We start from the raw sequence: 23260 nt of genomic DNA on the forward strand, positions 1-23260 counted from the left end.
CAAAAACACAGCTCCCACCAATGTGATCCACCCTGATGTGCAGCTTATAGGGCATTATCAGTGATATATGTTGGCAAAAGACATTGAAAAGACAACGTTTTGGTTGAAAAGAAGTTGAAATTACATCAAATTTTACTCACAGAGATTGTTGTTGTGTGTAGATTTGTATGCTGGCATATCTCATTGTAGCCTACAGCTGGCCTCGAAATACATTTCCATTCAAATTGAGAAAGTATTGTATGATATATTATATTGTATCACAGCCTGTACAGTATCCTACTCCTTCTCCACTAAAAGCTGGCTTCAGTCTAGGCACAAGGAGAGGAGGACAGGAGAGAGAGCGAGAGAGAGCGAGAGAAAGAGAGAGAAAGAGAGATAGAAAGAGAGAGAAGCCAAGCATAGTGCGCCTGACGCAGTGAGATACGGATAGAAGACAGAGGCAGAGAACGGAACGGAAGAGTAGAGAAGAGGGAGCGCTGCATGCGCGAGACAGTGTTGGTGGAGACGACAGCTCATCTCGCAGCTGCTGTCTGTCGGATGCCGTGGTTGACACTGCACAGCCTTGAGACGTGATGCTGGATATTCCCGTGGAGATCCGCAACTGCTACTGCTGCTCTCCTCCTTGAGAGAGAGACATATAGATGAGAGGAAAGAGATCGGGAAGGGAAGAGCGTGTCACAGAAGCGACAGAAGGGATTTTGGGTGATATCTGAGATGAATCGCTAACCGTACGGTCAGATATCTGTCTAACGGTTTCGCCGTTTTCCACACCAGGTAACTAACAACATGGATTCATGCTGTTTTATTCTATTCGCTGTCTGTTCTGTTTCTATACCGTCCTGTCTTCAATAGCGAGGGGGTTGGCGCTGCATGGGTAACTTCGGTTGTCCGTAGGCTACCAACGCAGGTCATTGCTTGCTGCTGCAGTTCACCACAGCTTTCATGTTTACGGAAGCGCATGTTTTCCCCCTGACTGAGGCAACTCCGTTGACGCTGTACTGTACAGAGCTGGTGAGGGATTGGATTTGTGGACAGGATTGGCTAAATGTTTTTCTGTTCATACGTCGTGTAGCCAATAGATTGTAGCCTATGCATTCTGTAGGTAATGTGTCTTTAGGCTGCGGTCTGAGAGGACAGTCCGGGTTTAAATGATTGATAGATCCAATAAAATAGCTAATCAGATTAATTGATTGATCCAACTGCTAAAAAAATGTCACACATGGAGATCAATTAATTAGATAGATTGTCAGCCTATTGCCTCTATCTAAAGGCGTGATAATGCCAGTTTTAAGGTATGGAATAATGACGGTTTAGGCTAATGGCTACACTTGGCTTCACGTGGGCTCAAGGACTTTCACTAGGCCATCCTGAAATTATAGACCCCAGAACTGGCCAATGGAGCCAAACTATAGTTGGTGACCTAAGAAAGATGCATGAAAGAAGGCCAAAGTTCATAGAACAAGGGGTTTGAAGTTGTCATATGTGACGTGATAATGTTTTAGAATGTTGATTTAGACTACGTGGTGCCTATATGACATGATAATGTTTTAGAATGTTGATTTAGACTACGTGGTGCCTATATGACGTGATAATGTTTTAGAATGTTGATTTAGACTACGTGGTGCCTATATGACGTGATAATGTTTTAGAATGTTGATTTAGACTACGTGGTGCCTATATGATGTGATAATGGTTGAGAATGTGGACCGGGGACCAGGGGGGTGCCTATATGATGTGATAATGGTTGAGAATGTGGACCGGGGACCAGGGGGGTGCCTATATGATGTGATAATGTTTTAGAATGTGGACGGGGGACCAGGGGGTGCCTATATGATGTGATAATGGTTGAGAATGTTTAGAATGTGGACGGGGGACCAGGGGTGCCTATATGATGTGATAATGGTTGAGAATGTTTAGAATGTGGACCCGTGGACCAGGGGGTGCCTATATGATGTGATAATGGTTGAGAATGTTTAGAATGTGGACCCGTGGACCAGGGGTGCCTATATGATGTGATAATGGTTGAGAATGTTTAGAATGTGGCCCGGGGACCAGGGGTGCCTATGATGTGATAATGGTTGAGAATGTTTAGAATGTGGAACCGTGGACCAGGGGGTGCCTATATGATGTGATAATGGTTGAGAATGTTTAGAATGTGGACCGGGGACCAGGGGGTGCCTATATGATGTGATAATGGTTGAGAATGTTTAGAATGTGGACCCGTGGACCAGGGGGTGCCTATATGATGTGATAATGGTTGAGAATGTTTAGAATGTGGACCCGTGGACCAGGGGGTGCCTATATGATGAGATAATGGTTGAGAATGTTTAGAATGTGGACCCGTGGACCAGGGGGTGCCTATATGATGTGATAATGGTGTAGAATGTTTAGAATGTAGACCCGTGGACCAGGGGGTGCCTATATGATGTGATAATGGTGTAGAATGTTTAGAATGTGGACCCGTGGACCAGGGGGTGCCTATATGATGTGATAATGGTGTAGAATGTTTAGAATGTGGACCGGGGACCAGTGGGATGCCTATATGACGTGATAATGGTTGAGAATGTTTAGAATGTGGACCCGTGGACCAGGGGGTGCCTATATGATGTGATAATGGTTGGGAATGTTTAGAATGTGGACCCGTGGACCAGGGGGGTGCCTATATGATGTGATAATGGTTGAGAATGTTTAGAATGTGGACCCGGGGACCAGGGGGTGCCTATATTTTGTGATAATGGTTGAGAATGTTTAGAATGTGGACCCGTGGACCAGGGGGGTGCATGTTGTATGTGGCCATGCAGCACCCTTTGTCCACCTGAGTGGCTCGTCTTTAGACTGCACAGGATGCACATGCACTATGGTGGGGTCAGACTCTTAGCCTACATGTAAGTCGCTCTGGATAAGAGCGTCTGCTAAATGACTTAAATGTAAATGTAAATGTTGATCCAGCAGTAGTCCAGAACCTGGGACAGCTCCTACTGCCTCTCTCACACATAAGGTTGCCTTCTAAGCTATAGATTTGATTTAAAACTGTTCATTATTTTTTACAGTTTGTTTATTCATGGCAATGTTTTCCTTTGTTAAAGGGAACCGTCTTTTGAAGTGGTAAATGTTTACCTTTTCTCTGGAACTTCACCAGTTTTCTTGGGTTAAAAGACTTGAAGACTGTCTGTAAAAAAAAAACGTGTGTCTCTCTCTGTGTGTGTTTGTGTCTCTCTCTGTGTGTGTTTGTGTCTCTCTCTGTGTATGTTTGTGTCTCTCTCTGTGTGTGTTTGTGTCTCTCTCTCTGTGTGTTTGTGTCTCTCTCTCTGTGTGTGTTTGCGTCTCTCTCTGTGTGTGTTTGCGTCTCTCTCTGTGTGTGTTTGTGTCTCTCTCTGTGTGTGTGTGTGTTTGTGTCTCTCTCTGTGTGTGTTTGTGTCTCTCTCTGTGTGTGTTTGTGTCTCTCTCTGTGTGTTTGTGTCTCTCTCTCTGTGTGTGTTTGTGTCTCTCTCTCTGTGTGTGTTTGTGTCTCTCTCTGTGTGTGTGTGTGTGTGTGTTTGTGTCTCTCTGTGTGTGTGTTTGTGTCTCTCTCTGTGTGTTTTTTGTGTCTCTCTCTGTGTGTTTGTGTCTCTCTCTCTGTGTGTGTTTGTGTCTCTCTCTGTGTGTGTTTGTGTCTCTCTCTCTCTGTGTTTGTGTCTCTCTCTGTGTGTGTTTGTCTCTCTCTGTGTATGTTTGTGTCTCTCTCTGTGTGTGTTTGTGTCTCTCTCTGTGTGTGTTTGTGTCTCTCTCTGTGTGTGTTTGTGTCTCTCTCTGTGTGTGTTTGTGTCTCTCTCTGTGTGTGTTTGTGTCTCTCTATGTGTCTCTTTGTGTCTCTCTATGTGTCTCTTTGTGTCTCTCTCTGTGTGTGTTTGTGTCTCTCTCTGTGTCTCTTTGTGTCTCTATGTGTGTGTGTGTTTGTGTCTCTCTGTGTGTGTGTGTGTGTGTGTGTGTGTGTTTGTGTCTCTCTCTGTGTGTGTGTTTGTGTCTCTCTCTGTGTGTGTTTGTGTCTCTCTCTGTGTGTGTTTGTGTCTCTCTCTGTGTGTGTTTGTGTCTCTCTCTGTGTGTGTTTGTGTCTCTCTATGTGTCTCTTTGTGTCTCTCTATGTGTCTCTTTGTGTCTCTCTCTGTGTGTGTTTGTGTCTCTCTCTGTGTCTCTTTGTGTCTCTCTATGTGTGTGTGTGTTTGTGTCTCTCTGTGTGTGTGTGTGTGTGTGTGTTTGTCTCTCTCTGTGTGTGTTTGTGTGTCTCTCTCTGTGTGTGTTTGTGTCTCTCTCTGTGCGTGTTTGTGTATCTCTCTGTGTGTGTTTGTGTCTCTCTCTGTGTGTGTTTGTGTCTCTCTCTGTGTGTTTGTGTCTCTCTCTGTGTGTGTTTGTGTCTCTCTCTGTGTGTGTTTGTGTCTCTCTCTCTGTGTGTTTGTGTCTCTCTCTGTGTGTGTTTGTGTCTCTCTCTGTGTGTGTTTGTGTCTCTCTCTCTCTGTGTGTGTTTGTGTCTCTCTCTCTCTCTCTCTCTCTCTGTGTTTGTGTCTCTCTGTGTGTGTTTCTGTCTCTCTCTGTGTGTGTTTGTGTCTCTCTCTGTGTGTGTGTTTGTGTCTCTCTCTGTGTTTTAATGTGTTGTTATACAGGCAGTTAATCCAGAGGGTTGTGCTGTAGCAACAGTCTGAGGTAACGGATGGTGTAACTAGCATTGAGTCCCGCGAGGCGTGGTCTACTAACTGTGTGTGTGTGTCCATGGTCTACTAACTGAGTGTGTGTGTCCATGGTCTACTAACTGAGTGTGTGTGTCCATGGTCTACTAAGTGAGTGTGTGTGTCCATGGTCTACTAACTGAGTGTGTGTGTCCATGGTCTACTAAGTGTGTGTTTGTGTGTGTGTCCATGGTCTATTAACTGAGTGTGTGTGTGTGTGTGTCCATGGTCTACTAACTGAGTGTGTATGTGTGTGTGTGTGTGTCCATGGTCTACTAACTGTGTGTGTGTGTGTGTGTCCATGGTCTACTGAGTGTGTGTGTGTGTGTGTGTGTGTGTGTGTGTGTATCCATGGTCTACGAACTGAGTTTGTGTGTGTGTGTGTGTGTGTCCATGGTCTACTAACTGTGTGTGTGTGTGTGTGTGTCCATGGTCTACTGAGTGTGTGTGTGTGTGTGTATCCATGGTCTACGAACTGAGTGTGTGTGTGTGTGTGTGTCCATGGTCTACTAACTGTGTGTGTGTGTGTGTGTCCATGGTCTACTGAGTGTGTGTGTGTGTGTGTCCATGGTCTACTGAGTGTGTGTGTGTGTGTGTGTGTGTGTGTGTGTGTGTGTGTGTGTGTGTGTGTGTGTGTGTGTGTGTGTGTGTGTGTGTGTGTGTGTGTGTGTGTGTGTGTGTGTGTGTGTGTGTGTGTGTCCATGGTCTACTGAGTGTGTGTGTGTGTCCATGGTCTAACAGAGGTTTTCCGCTGAGTAACTCTAACATTGGCTGCGCACCAAAATGCCCTGCTCTGCCTCCACATATCTACACCAGTAATGAATGGGATGTATGTAATGTAACCGGTGTTATTACACTAACTGGTGTTATTACACTAACTGGTGTTATTACACTAACTGGTGTTATTACACTAACCGGTGTTATTACACTAACCGGTGTTATTACACTAACTGGTGTTACTGGTGTTATTACACTAACTGGTGTTACTACACTAACTGGTGTTACTGGTGTTATTACACTAACTGGTGTTACTGGTGTTATTACACTAACTGGTGTTACTACACTAACTGGTGTTATTACACTAACCGGTGTTATTACACTAACTGGTGTTATTACACTAACCGGTGTTATTACACTAACCGGTGTTATTACACTAACTGGTGTTATTACACTAACTGGTGTTATTACACTAACTGGTGTTGTTACACTAACTGGTGTTATTACACTAACTGGTGTTATTACACTAACTGGTGTTATTACACTAAACAGTGTTATTACACTAACTGGTGTTATTACACTAACTGGTGTTATTACACTAACTGGTGTTATTACACTAACTGGTGTTATTACACTAACCGGTGTTATTACACTAACTGGTGTTATTACACTAACTGGTGTTATTACACTAACCGGTGTTATTACACTAACTGGTGTTATTACACTAACCGGTGTTATTACACTAACTGGTGTTATTACACTAACTGGTGTTATTACACTAACCCGGTGTTATTACACTAACTGGTGTTATTACACTAACGGTGTTATTACACTAACTGGTGTTACATTACACTAACTGGTGTTATTACACTAACTGGTGTTATTACACTAACTGGTGTTATTACACTAACTGGTGTTATTACACTAACTGGTGTTACATTACACTAACTGGTGTTATTACACTAACTGGTGTTATTACACTAACTGGTGTTATTACACTAACTGGTGTTATTACACTAACTGGTGTTATTACACTAACTGGTGTTACATTACACTAACTGGTGTTATTACACTAACTGGTGTTACTACACTAACTGGTGTTACATTACACTAACTGGTGTTATTACACTAACTGGTGTTATTACACTAACTGGTGTTATTACACTAACTGGTGTTATTACACTAACTGGTGTTATTACACTAACTGGTGTTATTACACTAACTGGTGTTACATTACACTAACTGGTGTTATTACACTAACTGGTGTTATTACACTAACTGGTGTTATTACACTAACCGGTGTTATTACACTAACTGGTGTTATTACACTAACTGGTGTTACTACACTAACTGGTGTTATTACACTAAACAGTGTTATTACACTAACTGGTGTTATTACACTAACCGGTGTTATTACACTAACTGGTGTTATTACACTAACTGGTGTTATTACACTAACCGGTGTTGTTACACTAACTGGTGTTATTACACTAACCGGTGTTATTACACTAACTGGTGTTATTACACTAAACAGTGTTATTACACTAACTGGTGTTATTACACTAACTGGTGTTATTACACTAACCGGTGTTGTTACACTAACTGGTGTTATTACACTAACTGGTGTTGTTACACTAACTGGTGTTATTACACTAACTGGTGTTATTACACTAAACAGTGTTATTACACTAACTGGTGTTACTACATTTACCGTTGTTACAAGCCCTTCTCCAATTCAATATGGTTCATGCTCATTCTGAGAGGTAATTATCACATTGATTCCACACACACACACTGTATCTAAAGCCTTTCCAGCAGGCAACACACTGAGTTTCAAGCCTCCAAAGCCTCACAAGAGAGAATTCCCTGCAGGCCGTTAGTTAGCGGCGTGGTGAGATTGCTTGTGAATGTGTGTGTGTGATTGCTGTGCACTGGCTTGTAATAAAGAAGGTATTGCTTGTATAAACAAGATGAGGGGAGAGAAGAGAGGGAGAAGAGAAAAAGGGGTCCTCTCTCCCTCCCCCTGTTTTTCTCTTTCTGTCTCTCTGCAATGCTGAACAGAAAGGGTGTAGAGCAGCAACAAGAGGTCTTTCTTTCTATCTCTCTGCAATGCTGAACAGAGAGGGTGTAGAGTAGCAACAAGAGGTCTTTCTATCTCTCTGCAATGCTGAACAGAGAGGGTGTAGAGCAGCAACAAGATGTCTTTCTATCGCTCTGCAATGCTGAACAGAGAGGGTGTCGAGTAGCCTCAAACATTTTGTGGTGGCGGGGTAGCCTAGTGGTTAGAGTGTTTGGCTGGTAACCGAAAGGTTGCAAGTTCCAATCCCCGAGCTGACAAGGTACACATCTATCGTTCTGCCCCTGAACAAGGCAGTTAACCCGCTGTTCCTAGGCCGTCATTGAAAATAAGAATTTGTTCTTAACTAAAATAAACATTTCGAAATTGACTTCAGAATCCAACTTTTGTCCGTAGGGAATATATATAGATTTTTGACAGTTACGTTTCGGGCATTCTTTCTGATTGGTTAAGGTTTGAGAAAGACTAAAACCATTCATTCTGATTGGTTAAGGTTTGAGAAAGACTTTTAAAAAACAAAAACCTAGTACTGGGATTGAAACCTAGTACCTAGCACTGGGATTGAAACCTAGTACCTAGCACTGGGATTGAAACCTCGTACCTAGCACTGGGATTGAAACCTAGTACCTAGCACTGGATTGAAACCTCGTACCTAGCACTGGGATTGAAACCTAGTACCTAGCACTGGGATTGAAACCTAGTACTGGGATTGAAACCTCGTACCTAGCACTGGGATTGAAACCTAGTACCTAGCACTGGGATTGAAACCTCTTACCTAGCACTGGGATTGAAACCCAGTACCTAGCACTGGGATTGAAACCTAGTACCTAGCACTGGGATTGAAACCTCGTACCTAGCACTGGGATTGAAACCTAGTACCTAGCACTGGGATTGAAACCTAGTACCTAGCACTGGGAAACCTTGGGATTGAAACCTAGTACCTGGGATTGAAACCTAGTACCTAGCACTGGGATTGAAACCTAGTACCTAGCACTGGGATTGAAACCTAGTACTGGGATTGAAACCTAGTACCTAGCACTGGGATTGAAACCTAGTACCGGGATTGAAACCTCGTACCTAGCACTGGGATTGAAACCTAGCACTGGGAATAAAACCTAGTACTGGGATTGAAACCTAGTACCGGGCTTGAAACCTAGTACCTAGCACTGGGACTGAAACCTAGTACCTAGCACTGGGATTGAAACCTAGTACCTAGCACTGGGATTGAAACCTAGTACCTAGCACTGGGATTGAAACCTAGTACCTAGCACTGGGATTGAAACCTCATACCTTTTATTTATTTTAAGCTTTAACCAGGCAAGTCAGTTAAGAACAAATTCTTATATTCATTGACGGCCTAGGAACAGTGGGTTAACTGCCTGTTCAGGGGCAGAACGACAGATTTTGTACCTTGTCAGCTCGGGGATTTGAACTTGCAACCTTTCGGTTACTAGTCCAATGCTCTAACCACTAGGCTACCCTGCCGCCCCTAGCACTGGGATTGAAACCTAGTACCTAGCACTGGGATTGAAACCTAGTACCTAGCACTGGGATTAAAACCTAGCACTGGGATTGAAACCTAGTACCTAGCACTGGGATTGAAACCTAGTACCTAGCACTGTGATTGAAACCTCCACCCTCAGGCCCATCCTCCATCCCCAACATTCTGCCAACCCCAAGCCTACGTCAGGCCCATCCTCCATCCCCAACATTCTGCCAACCCCAAGCCTACGTCAGGCCCATCCTCCATCCCCAACATTCTGCCAACCCCAAGCCTACCTCAGGCCCATCCTCCATCCCCAACATTCTGCCAACCCCAAGCCTACGTCAGGCCCATCCTCCATCCCCAACATTCTGCCAACCCCAAGCCTACCTCAGGCCCATCCTCCATCCCCAACATTCTGCCAACCCCAAGCCTACCTCAGGCCCATCCTCCATCCCCAACATTCTGCCAACCCCAAGCCTACCTCAGGCCCATCCTCCATCCCCAACATTCTGCCAACCCCAAGCCTACGTCAGGCCCATCCTCCATCCCCAACATTCTGCCAACCCCAAGCCTACCTCAGGCCCATCCTCCATCCCCAACATTCTGCCAACCCCAAGCCTACCTCAGGCCCATCCTCCATCCCCAACATTCTGCCAACCCCAAGCCTACGTCAGGCCCATCCTCCATCCCAACATTCTGCCAACCCCAAGCCTACGTCAGGCCCATCCTCCATCCCCAACATTCTGCCAACCCCAAGCCTACCTCAGGCCCATCCTCCATCCCCAACATTCTGCCAACCCCAAGCCTACCTCAGGCCCATCCTCCATCCCCAACATTCTGCCAACCCCAAGCCTACCTCAGGCCATCCTCCATCCCCAACATTCTGCCAACCCCAAGCCTACCTCAGGCCCATCCTCCATCCCCAACATTCTGCCAACCCCAAGCCTACCTCAGGCCCATCCTCCATCCCCAACATTCTGCCAACCCCAAGCCTACCTCCAGGCCCATCCTCCATCCCCAACATTCTGCCAACCCCAAGCCTATGTCAGGCCCTTCCTCCATCCCCAACATTCTGCCAACCCCAAGCCTACACTCAGGCCCATCCTCCATCCCCAACATTCTGCCAACCCCAAGCCTATGTCAGGCCCATCCTCCATCCCCAACATTCTGCCAACCCCAAGCCTACCTCAGGCCCATCCTCCATCCCCAACATTCTGCCAACCCCAAGCCTACGTCAGGCCCATCCTCCATCCCCAACATTCTGCCAACCCCAAGCCTACCTCAGGCCCATCCTCCATCCCCAACATTCTGCCAACCCCAAGCCTACGTCAGGCCCATCCTCCATCCCCAACATTCTGCCAACCCCAAGCCTACGTCAGGCCCATCCTCCATCCCCAACATTCTGCCAACCCCAAGCCTATGTCAGGCCCATCCTCCATCCCCAACATTCTGCCAACCCCAAGCCTACCTCAGGCCCATCCTCCATCCCCAACATTCTGCCAACCCCAAGCCTACGTCAGGCCCATCCTCCATCCCCAACATTCTGCCAACCCCAAGCCTACCTCAGGCCCATCCTCCATCCCCAACATTCTGCCAACCCCAAGCCTACCTCAGGCCCATCCTCCATCCCCAACATTCTGCCAACCCCAAGCCTACCTCAGGCCCATCCTCCATCCCCAACATTCTGCCAACCCCAAGCCTACCCAGGCCCATCCTCCATCCCCAACATTCTGCCAACCCCAAGCCTACCTCAGGCCCATCCTCCATCCCCAACATTCTGCCAACCCCAAGCCTACGTCAGGCCCATCCTCCATCCCCAACATTCTGCCAACCCCAAGCCTACCTCAGGCCCATCCTCCATCCCCAACATTCTGCCAACCCCAAGCCTACCTCAGGCCCATCCTCCATCCCCAACATTCTGCCAACCCCAAGCCTACCTCAGGCCCATCCTCCATCCCCAACATTCTGCCAACCCCAAGCCTACCTCAGGCCCATCCTCCATCCCCAACATTCTGCCAACCCCAAGCCTACTCAGGCCCATCCTCCATCCATAAGATTCCAAATCAGATAACAGGTGTAGATTTGTCACATGCTAACAGGTGTAACTAATCGGTGTAGACTAACAGGTGTAGACTAACAGATGTAGACTAACAGGTGTAGACTAACAGGTGTAGACTAACAGGTGTAGACTAACAGGTGTAGACTAACAGGTGTAGACTAACAGGTGTAGACTAACAGATGTAGACTAACAGGTGTAGACTAACAGGTGTAGACTAACAGGTGTAGACTAACAGGTGTAGACTAACAGGTGTAGACTAACAGGTGTAGACTAACAGATGTAGACTAACAGGTGTAGACTAACAGATGTAGACTAACAGGTGTAGACTAACAGGTGTAGACTAACAGGTGTAGACTAACAGTGGGATGCTTATTGACGGCTGATTGGCCCAGGTTCCCTAACAAAAACATAACAACACAAGGAATAAATACACAGTCAGTAACTATGTGAAGTGCCAGGTGTACGAGGTCATGGGGTAACAGTATGCTTATTGATATAGGTAGAAAAACATAAAGTAACTAGTCAACTAGGATAGAACGAGGTAGCAGCAGTCTATGTGAAATAAAGAGTCAACAGGATAGATAATAGACAGTAGCAGCAGTCTATGTGATGTGCCGGGATACGAGGTAATGGGGTAACTAGGCAACAGGATAGATGATAGACAGTAGCAGCAGTCTATGTGATGAGGCAACAGGATAGATGATAGACAGTAGCAGCAGTGTATGTGATGTGCCGGGATACGAGGTAATGGGGTAACTAGGCAACAGGATAGATGATAGACAGTAGCAGCAATCTATGTGATGTGCCGGGATACGAGGTAATGGGGTAACTAGGCAACAGGATAGATGATAGACAGTAGCAGCAGTCTATGTGATGTGCCGGGATACGAGGTAATGGGGCAACTAGGCAACAGGATAGATAATAGACAGTAGCAGCAGTCTATGTGATGAGTCAACAGGATAGATAATAGACAGTAGCAGCAGTCTATGATGAATCAACAGGATAGATGATAGACAGCAGCAATCTATGTGATGTGCCGGGATACGAGGTAATGGGGTAACTAGGGCAACAGGATAGATGATAGACAGTAGCAGCAGTGTATGTGATGAGGAAAAAGTTAGTGCAAAAGGGTCAGTGCAGATTGTCCTGGTTGCTATTGGTTACCTATTTAACTAACTATTTAGCAGTCCTATGGCTTGGGGGTAGAAGCCATTTGGCTTTCAAGAGGTGCCCCACCTGCCAGGGCACCAAGGCCCTCTGACAGGGAACTAAGGCCCTCTGCTAGGGCACAGAGAGAAACAGAGAGGGAGAGACAGAGAGACAGAGAAAGAGACACAGATATAGATACAGAGCGGGAGAGAGACACAGAAAGACCCTAACTTTGGTACTAGGGCACCAAGGCCCTCTGCTAGGGCACCAATGCCCTCTGACAGGGAACCAAGGCCCTCTGACAGGGCACCAAGGCCCTCTGCTTGGGCACCAAGGCCCTCTGCTAGGGCATCAAGATCCAAGGGCACCAATGCCCTCTGCTAGGAGCACCAAGGCCCTCTGCTAGCGCACCAAGGCCATCTGCTAGGGAACCAAGGCCATATGCAAGAGTGAAGGACCGCAAAGTGAAGGAAAAGCAGCCAAAAAGTGCTCAGCATATGTAGGAACTAATTCAATACAGTTGAAAAAGCATTCCAGGTGACGCTGGTTGAGAGAATGCCAAGAGTGTGCAAAGCTGTCATCAATGCAAAGGGTGGCTACTTTGAAGAATCTCAAGTATATTTTGACCTATTTAATTGTCAAGTTCTGACCTTTTGTATTTAGTATGGTCAGGGCGTGAGTTGGTGTGGGCAGTCTATGTTTTCATTTGTTTGGTCTGTATTTAGTATGGTCAGGGCGTGAGTTGGGGTGGGCAGTCTATGTTTTCATTTGTTTGGTCTGTATTTAGTATGGTCAGGGCGTGAGTTGGGGTGGGCAGTCTATGTTTTTTGTTTGGTCTGTATTTAGTATGGTCAGTTTGGTGGGCAGTCTATGTTTTCATTTTTGGTCTGTAGTATGGTCAGGGCGTGAGTTGGGGTGGGCAGTCTATGTTTTCATTTGTTTGGTCTGTATTTAGTATGGTCAGGGCGTGAGTTGGGGTGGGCAGTCTATGTTTCCATTTGTTTGGTCTGTATTTAGTATGGTCAGGGCGTGAGTTGGGGTGGGCAGTCTATGTTTCCATTTGTTTGGTCTGTATTTAGTATGGTCAGGGCGTGAGTTGGGGTGGGCAGTCTATGTTTCCCTTTGGCAGGTGTCATTAGTTGTCTCTGATTGAGAGTCATACTTAGGTAGCCTGGGTTTCACTGTGTGTTTGTGGGTGATTGTCTATGTCAGTTGCTTGTGTTCAGCACAGTTCTCATTGTAGCTTCACGGTCGTTATTCGTTTATTGTTTTGTATAGTTTTGTATTCAGTGCTTTCTTTAATTAATAAATCATCATGAACACATACCACGCTGCATTTTGGTCCGCTACTTACCACGATTGTGACATTAATACTTTTTGTTGGTTACTACATGACTCCATATGTGTTATTTCATAGTGTTGATGTCTTCACTATTATTCTACAATGTAGAAAAACCTCTTAAATAAGTAGGTGTGTCCCAAACTGTTGACTGGTACTTCATGTAATTAAAAGTCTGATTAAAGTTAGGCTACGTTGTCAGGCGCCTCATGTCCTCATGTCATCATCACCTTCTGGACATGACAGGCTGTAGCCAATAGGCTATCACCTTCACTTTGACATGACAGGCTGTAGCCAATAGGCTATCACCTTCACTTTGACATGACAGGCTGTAGCCAATAGGCTATCACCTTCACTATGACATGACAGGCTGTAGCCAATAGGCTATCACCTTCACTTTGACATGACAGGCTGTAGCCAATAGGCTATCACCTTCACTATGACATGACAGGCTGTAGCCAATAGGCTATCACCTTCACTTTGACATGACAGGCTGTAGCCAATAGGCTATCACCTTCACTTTGACATGACAGGCTGTAGCCAATAGGCTATCACCTTCACTTTGACATGACAGGCTGTAGCCAATAGGCTATCACCTTCACTTTGACATGACAGGCTGTAGCCAATAGGCTATCACCTTCACTTTGACATGACAGGCTGTAGCCAATAGGCTATCACCTTCACTTTGACATGACAGGCTGTAGCCAATAGGCTATCACCTTCACTTTGACATGACAGGCTGTAGCCAATAGGCTATCACCTTCACTTTGACATGACAGGCTGTAGCCAATAGGCTATCACCTTCACTTTGACATGACAGGCTGTAGCCAATAGGCTATCACCTTCACTTTGACATGACAGGCTGTAACCAATAGGCTATCACCTTCACTTTGACATGACAGGCTGTAACCAATAGGCTATCACCTTCACTTTGACATGACAGGCTGCAACCAATAGGCTATCACCTTCACTATGACATGACAGGCTGCAACCAATAGGCTATCACCTTCACTTGTAGTATATGTAGTATAATTATTTATGTACATTGACATACAGAAGAGATAGTGTTTTTCAGTTTTCAAATCAATGGAATTGTCTAATGGCCTTGGTGCCCTAGCAGAAGGCCTTGGTGCCCTTCAGCAGAGGCTGTAACCGTGGTGCCCTTCACTTTGCATGACAGGGCCGTGGTGCCACTAGCAGAAGGCCTAGGCTGCCCTAGCAGAAGGCCTTGGTGCACCTTCACTAGCAGAGGGCCGTGGTGCCCTTCAGCAGAGGGCCGTGGTGCCCTTCACTTTGAGCAGAGGGCCTTGGTTGTCCCTCTAGCAGAGGGCCGTGGTGCCCTAGCAGAGGGCCTTGGTGCCCTAGCAGAGGGCCGTGGTGCCCTAGCAGAGGGCCTTGGTGCCCTAGCAGAGGGCCTTGGTGCCCTAGCAGAAGGCCATGGTGCCCTAGCAGAGGGCCTTGGTGCCCTAGCAGAGGGCCGTGGTGCCCTAGCATCAAAGTTAGGGTTAGGGTCTTTCTGTGTCTCTCTCTCTCTCCCCCTGTATCTATATCTGTATCTATCTCTCTGTGTCTCTTTCTGTCTCTCTCTGTCTCTTATCCTCCTTCCCCCTTCCCACCTCTCTCTCTTTCTCTTTCTCTTTCTCTTTCTCTCTCTCTTCTCTCTCTGGCTCTGTCTCTGTCTCTCTCTCTCTCTTTCTCTTCTCTCTCTGGCTCTGTCTCTCTCTCACCCTCCTTCCCACCTCTCTCTGTCTCTCTCTCTCTCTCTCTCTCTCTCTCTCTCTCTCTCTCTCTCTCTCTCTCTCTCTCTCTCTCTCTCTCTCTCTCTCTCTCTCTCTCTCTCTCTCTCTCTCTCTCTCTCTCTCTCTCTTGTAGTGGTGTGTGTACATTGAGTCAGCTACTTTGTATGCCAGCTGCCTGTACTTCACTCCCTGGAGCTGGGAGGAGGAGAGACAGATCGTGATAGAGAGACAGACATACAGAGGGAGAGAGAAGGGAGGGTCCCCTCTGTGAATTATGTTATTTTGCAATAGAGAGCCAGCCTGTACATCCTAAATGTCCCCTGTCAGATGGACAAAAATAGGGATGGAGATATATATATATAGAGAGAAAGAGGTGGAGAGAGACAGAGGGAGACAGAGAGAGAAAGAGGTGGAGAGAGACAGAGGGAGACAGAGGGAGAAAGAGATGGAGAGAGACAGAGGGAGACAGAGGGAGTGAGATCGCGGGAGAGAGAGAAAGAGGGAGGGAGGGAGGGAGAAAGAGGGAGGGAGATCGAAGGAGACCAAGAAGGAGGGAGAGAAAGACGGAGAAAGATGTCCGTGGGGCTCAGTTGGTAGAGCAGGGAGCAACACCAGGGTTGTTGGTTTGATTCCCACGGGGACCAGAACAAGTCCCTCTACTACAAGTCCCTCTGGGTAACAGTGTCTGCTAAATTACTCACATGTCAAGTGAGAGAGAGGTGGATGGTTAGGTGAAGTGGTGGATGGATTGAGAGAGAGGTGGAGGGTTAGGTGAAGTGCTGGATGGATGAGAGAGAGGTGGAGGGTTAGGTGAAGTGGTGGATGGATGAGAGAGAGGTGGAGGGTTAGGTGAAGTGGTGGATCGATGAGAGAGCGGTGGAGGGTTAGGTGAAGTGGTGGATGGATGGATAGAGAGGTGGAGGGTTTGGTGAAGTGGTGGATGGATGGATGGATGGATGGATGAGAGAGAGGTGGAGGGTTAGTTGAAGTGGTGGATGGATAGAGAGAAAGACACTCAGCAGCAGCCTCTGTCCAGAGGTGGGTGGGTGTGTGTGATTGATTGATGAGGGAGCTCCGTTTCCTCCTGAACATCCGAACCTCACTAAGGTGATAATCAGTGGAGAGATAGACCATCTTTCTGTGATTGTAGAATAATATCCAGCAGCCGGATCTCTAGACCTTGGCTCACTCTCCTTCTCGTTCCGTTCTCTTTCATCACGTCATCTTATCCCTCCTCTCTGATCACTCTCTTTATAGTTTAGTCGTCATTAGATCTGTTTCCCAAAAGCCTTAACACATCCAAATAAGGGTACGGTTGTCTAGACGACAGGAGTGAACACAACAGAACAGAAGGATACTGTTCTGTACATGACAGGAGTGTGTGAACACAACAGAACAGAAGAGTATTTTACTGTCTCTATTTGTGGATGTGGATGATCGCACCACCACACACAGCCTCTGGTCTACGGTTTCGTTCCAGATGTCCACCCGTGACCTCACTATCACATCATACGGCTGAAGTTCCTCAGAGTCACGATGTCACAATCACTCATTGACTGTTGACATTCTACTGGGTTAGTTCTAGAGCTATGACGTCACAATCACTCATTGACTGTTGATATTCTACTGGGCTAGTTCTAGAGCTATGATGTCACAAACAGGTCGTTGATTCTCTGTGATGTCATAATGGATCATACAGCCTGGCTAGATGACTGACTGACTCTAGGAGTAGAAGTGTCCATTGTGTGTTCATTTGTTCTTCCACCTGTCCTTCTGTCCTCTTTCCTGGAAAGCTTGGAAGGAGATTGTGTCCTGAATGGCTTCCCGTTCCCTCTAAAGTATAGTGAATAAGGTGTCATCTGGGACACTGTTTGACATGAAAGACCCTGTGTTCCCGTGCTCTCTGGGACAATCCTCTGAGGAGCTTCTCTCGTTTTCTCTCAGAAGAGGGTTAGGCCTCCGTTTAATCACAGAAGGGGTTAGGCCTCCGTTTCATCTCAGAAGGGGGTTAGGCCTCCGTTTCATCTCAGAAGGGGTTAGGGCTCTGTTTAATCTCAGAAGGGGTTAGGCCTCCGTTTCATCTCAGAAGGGGTTAGGGCTCTGTTTAATCTCAGAAGGGGGTTAGGCCTCCGTTTCATCTCAGAAGGGGGTTAGGGCTCTGTTTAATCTCAGAAGGGGGTTAGGCCTCCGTTTCATCTCAGAAGGGGGTTAGGGCTCTGTTTAATCTCAGAAGGGGTTAGGCCTCCGTTTCATCTCAGAAGGGGTTAGGGCTCTGTTTAATCTCAGAAGGGGTTAGGCCTCCGTTTCATCTCAGAAGGGGTTAGGGCTCTGTTTAATCTCAGAAGGGGTTTGGCCTCCGTTTCATCTCAGAAGGGGGTTAGGCCTCCGTTTCATCTAGAAGGGGGTCATCTGAATGAAAGGACGTTAGGCCTCCGTTTCATCTCAGAAGGGGGTTAGGCCTCCGTTTCATCTAGAAGGGGGTTAGGCCTCCGTTTCATCTAGAAGGGGGTCATCTGAATGAAAGGACGTCAGGCCTCCGTTTCATCTCAGAAGGGGGTCATCTGAATGAAAGGACGCCAGGCCTCCGTTTCATCTCAGAAGGGGGTCATCTGAATGAAAGGAAGTTAGGCCTCCGTTTCATCTCAGAAGGGGGTCATCTGAATGAAAGGAAGTTAGGCCTCCGTTTCATCTCAGAAGGGGGTCATCTGAATGAAAGGAAGTTAGGCCTCCGTTTCATCTCAGATGGGGGTCATCTGAATGAAAGGACGTTAGGCCTCCGTTTCACAGCTGTGGACAGACATGCAAACGATTCATGCAGCGGTTTGGTGTCTTCAGTTCTGTATCTGATGAGTTCTGTATCTACTGGCTGTTTTCATCTCTCAGTTCATCTCTCAACACTGACTGTCTGTTGACTGTCAGTTCATCTCTCAACACTGACTGTCTGTTGACTGGGTCAGTTCATCTCTCAACACTGACTGTCTGTTGACTGGGTCAGTTCATCTCTCAACACTGACTGTCTGTTGACTGAGTCAGTTCATCTCTCAACACTGACTGTCTGTTGACTGAGTCAGTTCATCTCTCAACACTGACTGTCTGTTGACTGTCTGTTGACTGTGTTAGTTCATCTCTCAACACTGACTGTCTGTTGACTGGGTCAGTGCATCTCTCAACACTGACTGTCTGTTGACTGTCAGTTCATCTCTCGACACTGACTGCCTGTTGACTGTCTGTTGACTGTCAGTTCATCTCTCAACACTGACTGTCTGTTGACTGTTAGTTCATCTCTAAACACTGACTGTCTGTTGACTGTTAGTTCATCTCTCAACATTGACTGTCTGTTGACTGTCTGTTGACTGTCTGTTGACTGAGTCAGTTCATCTCTCAACACTGACTGTCTGTTGACTGTCTGTTGACTGTCTGTTGACTGTCAGTTCATCTCTCAATACTGACTGTCTGTTGACTGTGTCAGTTCATCTCTGAATACTGACTGTCTGTTGACTGTATTAGTCCATCTCTCAACACTGACTGTCTGTTGACTGTCTGTTGACTGTCAGGTCATCTCTCAACACTGACTGTCTGTTGACTGTTAGTTCATCTCTCAACACTGACTGTCTGTTGACTGTCAGTTCATCTCTCAACACTGACTGTCTGTTGACTGTCAGTTCATCTCTCAACACTGACTGTCTGTTGACTGTGTCAGTTCATCTCTCAACACTGACTGTCTGTTGACTGTGTCAGTTCATCTCTCAACACTGACTGTCTGTTGACTGTTAGTTCATCTCAACACTGACTGTCTGTTGACTGTCTGTTGACTGTCAGTTCATCTCTCAACACTGACTGTCTGTTGACTGTGTCAGTTCATCTCAACACTGACTGTCTGTTGACTGTGTCAGTTCATCTCTCAACACTGACTGTCTGTTGACCGTGTCAGTTCATCTCAACACTGACTGTCTGTTGACTGTCTGTTGACTGTCAGTTCATCTCTCAACACTGACTGTCTGTTGACTGTGTCAGTTCATCTCTCAACACTGACTGTCGGTTGACTGTGTCAGTTCATCTCTCAACACTGACTGTCTGTTGACTGTCAGTTCATCTCTCAACACTGACTGTCTGTTGACTGTGTCAGTTCATTTCTCAACACTGACTGTCTGTTAACTGTGTCAGTTCATCTCTCAACACTGACTGTCTGTTGACTGTCTGTTGACTGTCAGTTCATCTCTCAACACTGACTGTCTGTTGACTGTTAGTTCATCTCAACACTGACTGTCTGTTGACTGTCAGTTCATCTCTCAACACTGACTGTCTGTTGACTGTCAGTTCATCTCTCAACACTGACTGGCTGTTGACTATGTCAGTTCATCTCTCAACACTGACTGTCTGTTGACTGTGTCAGTTCATCTCTCAACACTGACTGTCTGTTGACTGTCAGTTCATCTCTCAACACTGACTGTCTGTTGACTGTCAGTTCATCTCTCAACACTGACTGTCTGTTGACTGTCTGTTGACTGTGTCAGTTCATCTCTCTTACTGAGTGCCAGACTATACAACCACTATGACTTAACCAGTGTGTGTGTGTATTTGTTTCTGTTTCTATGTCTCTCTCTCTCTCTGTGTGTGTGTGTGTGTGTGTGTGTGTGTGTGTGTGTGTGTGTGTGTGTGTGTGTGTGTGTGTGTGTGTGTGTGTGTGTGTGTGTGTGTGTGTGTGTGTGTTTGTGTGTGTGTGTGGTGTGTGTGTGTGTGTGTTTGTGTGTGTGTGTGCGGATCGTGGCTGAATGAGTCTCTTCTCCTCATATAATCCTTTAATTTCCCTGAGCTATTCACAGCTATTAAACACACACACACACACACACACACACACACACACACACACACACACACACACACACACACACACACACACACACACACACACACACACACACACACACACACACACACACACACACACACACACACACACACACACACACACACACACACACAGTATCTAAAGCCTTTCCAGCAGGCCACACTAAAGCATTAGAATCTATTAGAGCACAGACAGCACTGCCAATGTTACTGATGCTACTGAGTACTGTACCAGCCAAGTTAATGCTACTGAGTACTGTACCAGCCAAGTTAATGCTACTGAGTACTGTACCAGCCAAGTTAATGCTACTGAGTACTGTACCAGCCAAGTTAATGCTACTGAGTACTGTACCAGCCAAGTTAATGCTACTGAGTACTGTACCAGCCAAGTTAATGCTACTGAGTACTGTACCAGCCAAGTTAATGCTACTGAGTACTGAGTACTGTACCAGCCAAGGTAATGCTACTGAGTACTGAGTACTGTACCAGCCAAGGTAATGCTACTGAGTACTGAGTACTGTACCAGCCAAGTTAATGCTACTGAGTACTGTACCAGCCAAGTTAATGCTACTGAGTACTGTACCAGCCAAGTTAATGCTACTGAGTACTGTACCAGCCAAGTTAATGCTACTGAGTACTGTACCAGCCAAGGTAATGCTACTGAGTACTGTACCAGCCAAGTTAATGCTACTGAGTACTGAGTACTGTACCAGCCAAGTTAATGCTACTGAGTACTGTACCAGCCAAGTTAATGCTACTGAGTACTGTACCAGCCAAGGTAATGCTACTGAGTACTGTACCAGCCAAGGTAATGCTACTGAGTACTGTACCAGCCAAGGTAATGCTACTGAGTACTGTACCAGCCAAGTTAATGCTACTGAGTACTGTACCAGCCAGGTAAGCGTGCGTGTGTGTGTGTGTGTGTGTGTTGTCTGAGACAGGTGTTGGAGAGATGGTTGGTGAGTGTTTCTCCTTGAGAAGGACAAGTCTTGTCTGCATGTGTGTGTGTGTAAATGTCTGTGTGTGTGTGTGTGTAAATGTCTTTGTGTGTGTAAATGTCTGTGTGTGTGAATGTCTCTGTGTGTGTAAATGTCTGTGTGTGTGTGTGTGTAAATGTCTGTGTGTGTGTGTGTGTAAATGTCTGTGTGTGTGTAAATGTCTTTGTGTGTGTAAATGTCTGTGTGTGTGAATGTCTCTGTGTGTGTGTGAATGTCTATGTGTGTGTGTGTAAATGTCTGTGTGTGAATGTCTGTGTGTGTGAATGTCTCTGTGTCTCTGTGTGTATCTGCGTTCGTGTGTGTGTCAGGTTTTAAAAGTCAGGCTGCCATCTTCCCAAAGGCAGCTTCTTCCTTCTTTACCATCAAGGAATCTTCTGAGTTGCCTTTGTCTCTCTCTCTGTGTCTCTGTCTCTCTCTCTGTGTCTCTGTCTCTCTCTCTGTGTCTCTGTCTCTCTCTCTGTGTCTCTGTCTCTCTCTCTGTGTCTCTGTCTCTCTGTCTCTGTGTCTCTCTCTGTGTCTCTGTCTCTCTCTCTGTCTCTCTGTGTCTCCTCTGTATCTCTCTGTCTCTCTCTCTCTCTCTCTCTCTCTCTCTCTCTCTCTCTCTCTCTCTCTCTCTCTCTCTCTCTCTCTCTCTCTCTCTCTCTCTCTCTCTCTCTCTCTCTCTCTCTCTCTCTCTCTCTCTCTCTCTGTGTCTCTGTCTCTCTGTCTCTCTGTGTCTCCTCCCTGTGTCTCTGTCTCTCTGTATCTCTGTCTCTCTCTCTCTGTGTCTCTTATCCTCCTTCCCCCTGTCTGTCTGTCTGTCTGTCTGTCTGTCTGTCTGTCTGTCTGTCTGTCTGTCTGTCTGTCTGTCTGTCTGTCTGTCTGTCTGTCTGTCTGTCTGTCTGTCTGTCTGTCTGTCTGTCTGTCTGTCTGTCTGTCTGTCTGTCTGTCTGCCTGTCCCTCTCTCTCTCTCTCTCTCTCTCTCTCTCTCTCTCTCTCTCTCTCTCTCTCTCTCTCTCTCTCTCTCTCTCTCTCTCATCTCATGAATCACGTTCTAACGACATCACAGTGACATGAATCACGTTCTAACGACATCACAGTGACATGAATCACGTTCTAACGACATCACAGTGACATGAATCACATTCTAACGACATCACAGTGACATGAATCACGTTCTAACGACATCACAGTGACATGAATCACGTTCTAACGACATCACAGTGACATGAATCACGTTCTAACGACATCACAGTGACATGAATCATGTTCTAACGACATCACAATGACACATAACTCAAATGTCTTTCTCTCTGTCTTTCAATCACATCCCAACCAATCACAGCTGTAGTCCTTCTCAGAGATTCTCTTTCAATCACATCCCAACCAATCACAGCTGTAGTCCTTCTCAGAGATTCTCTTTCAATCACATCCCAACCAATCACAGCTGTAGTCCTTCTCAGAGATTCTCTTTCAATCACATCCCAACCAATCACAGCTGTAGTCCTTCTCAGAGATTCTCTTTCAATCACATCCCAACCAATCACAGCTGTAGTCCTTCTCAGAGATTCTCTTTCAATCACATCCCAACCAATCACATCTGTAGTCCTTCTCAGAGATTATCTTTCAATCACATCCCAACCAATCACAGCTGTAGTCCTTCTCAGAGATTCTCTTGCAATCACATCCCAACCAATCACAGCTTTAGTCCTTCTCAGAGATTCTCTTTCAATCACATCCAAACCAATCACAGCTGTAGTCCTTCTCAGAGATTCTCTTGCAATCACATCCCAACCAATCACAGCTGTAGTCCTTCTCAGAGATTCTCTTGCAATCACATCCCAACCAATCACAGCTGTAGTCCTTCTCAGAGATTCCCTGGATGGATCTTAAGAAGGCATCACTGCATCACCATGACAACCATTAGAGTTCTCTTGACAATGACAACCATGACACAGAGGGCTCTGAACACACTCTGTCCTGATGTGACATGTGACACACTTCCTGTTACATGATACACTTCTAGAAACCTTTATTGTTTGTGTGTGTGTGTGCGTGCATATTGTCAATGTTTCAGATCTGTCTATACAAAGATATATTTCAGGTTTAGATTGAGGAAGGAGGAGAACCAGAGAGGAGAGAACGAGGGACGACAGAGAGGAGAGAACC

At 46.2% G+C, this 23260-nt stretch overlaps 1 long non-coding RNA gene across 1 annotated transcript in view; it reads left to right on the forward strand.

The window, feature by feature from the left end:
• The first annotated feature begins 653 nt into the window (after positions 1–653).
• Positions 654–23260, forward strand: part of LOC124016917 — a 189028-nt gene continuing 166421 nt past the window's right edge. The window contains exon 1 of the long non-coding RNA XR_006835431.1: positions 654–774. This is a non-coding gene — a long non-coding RNA (uncharacterized LOC124016917). The remainder of the gene's footprint in view (positions 775–23260) is intronic.

Source organism: Oncorhynchus gorbuscha, unplaced genomic scaffold, assembly GCF_021184085.1.
Source record: "Oncorhynchus gorbuscha isolate QuinsamMale2020 ecotype Even-year unplaced genomic scaffold, OgorEven_v1.0 Un_scaffold_1166, whole genome shotgun sequence".
NCBI lineage: Eukaryota > Metazoa > Chordata > Actinopteri > Salmoniformes > Salmonidae > Oncorhynchus > Oncorhynchus gorbuscha.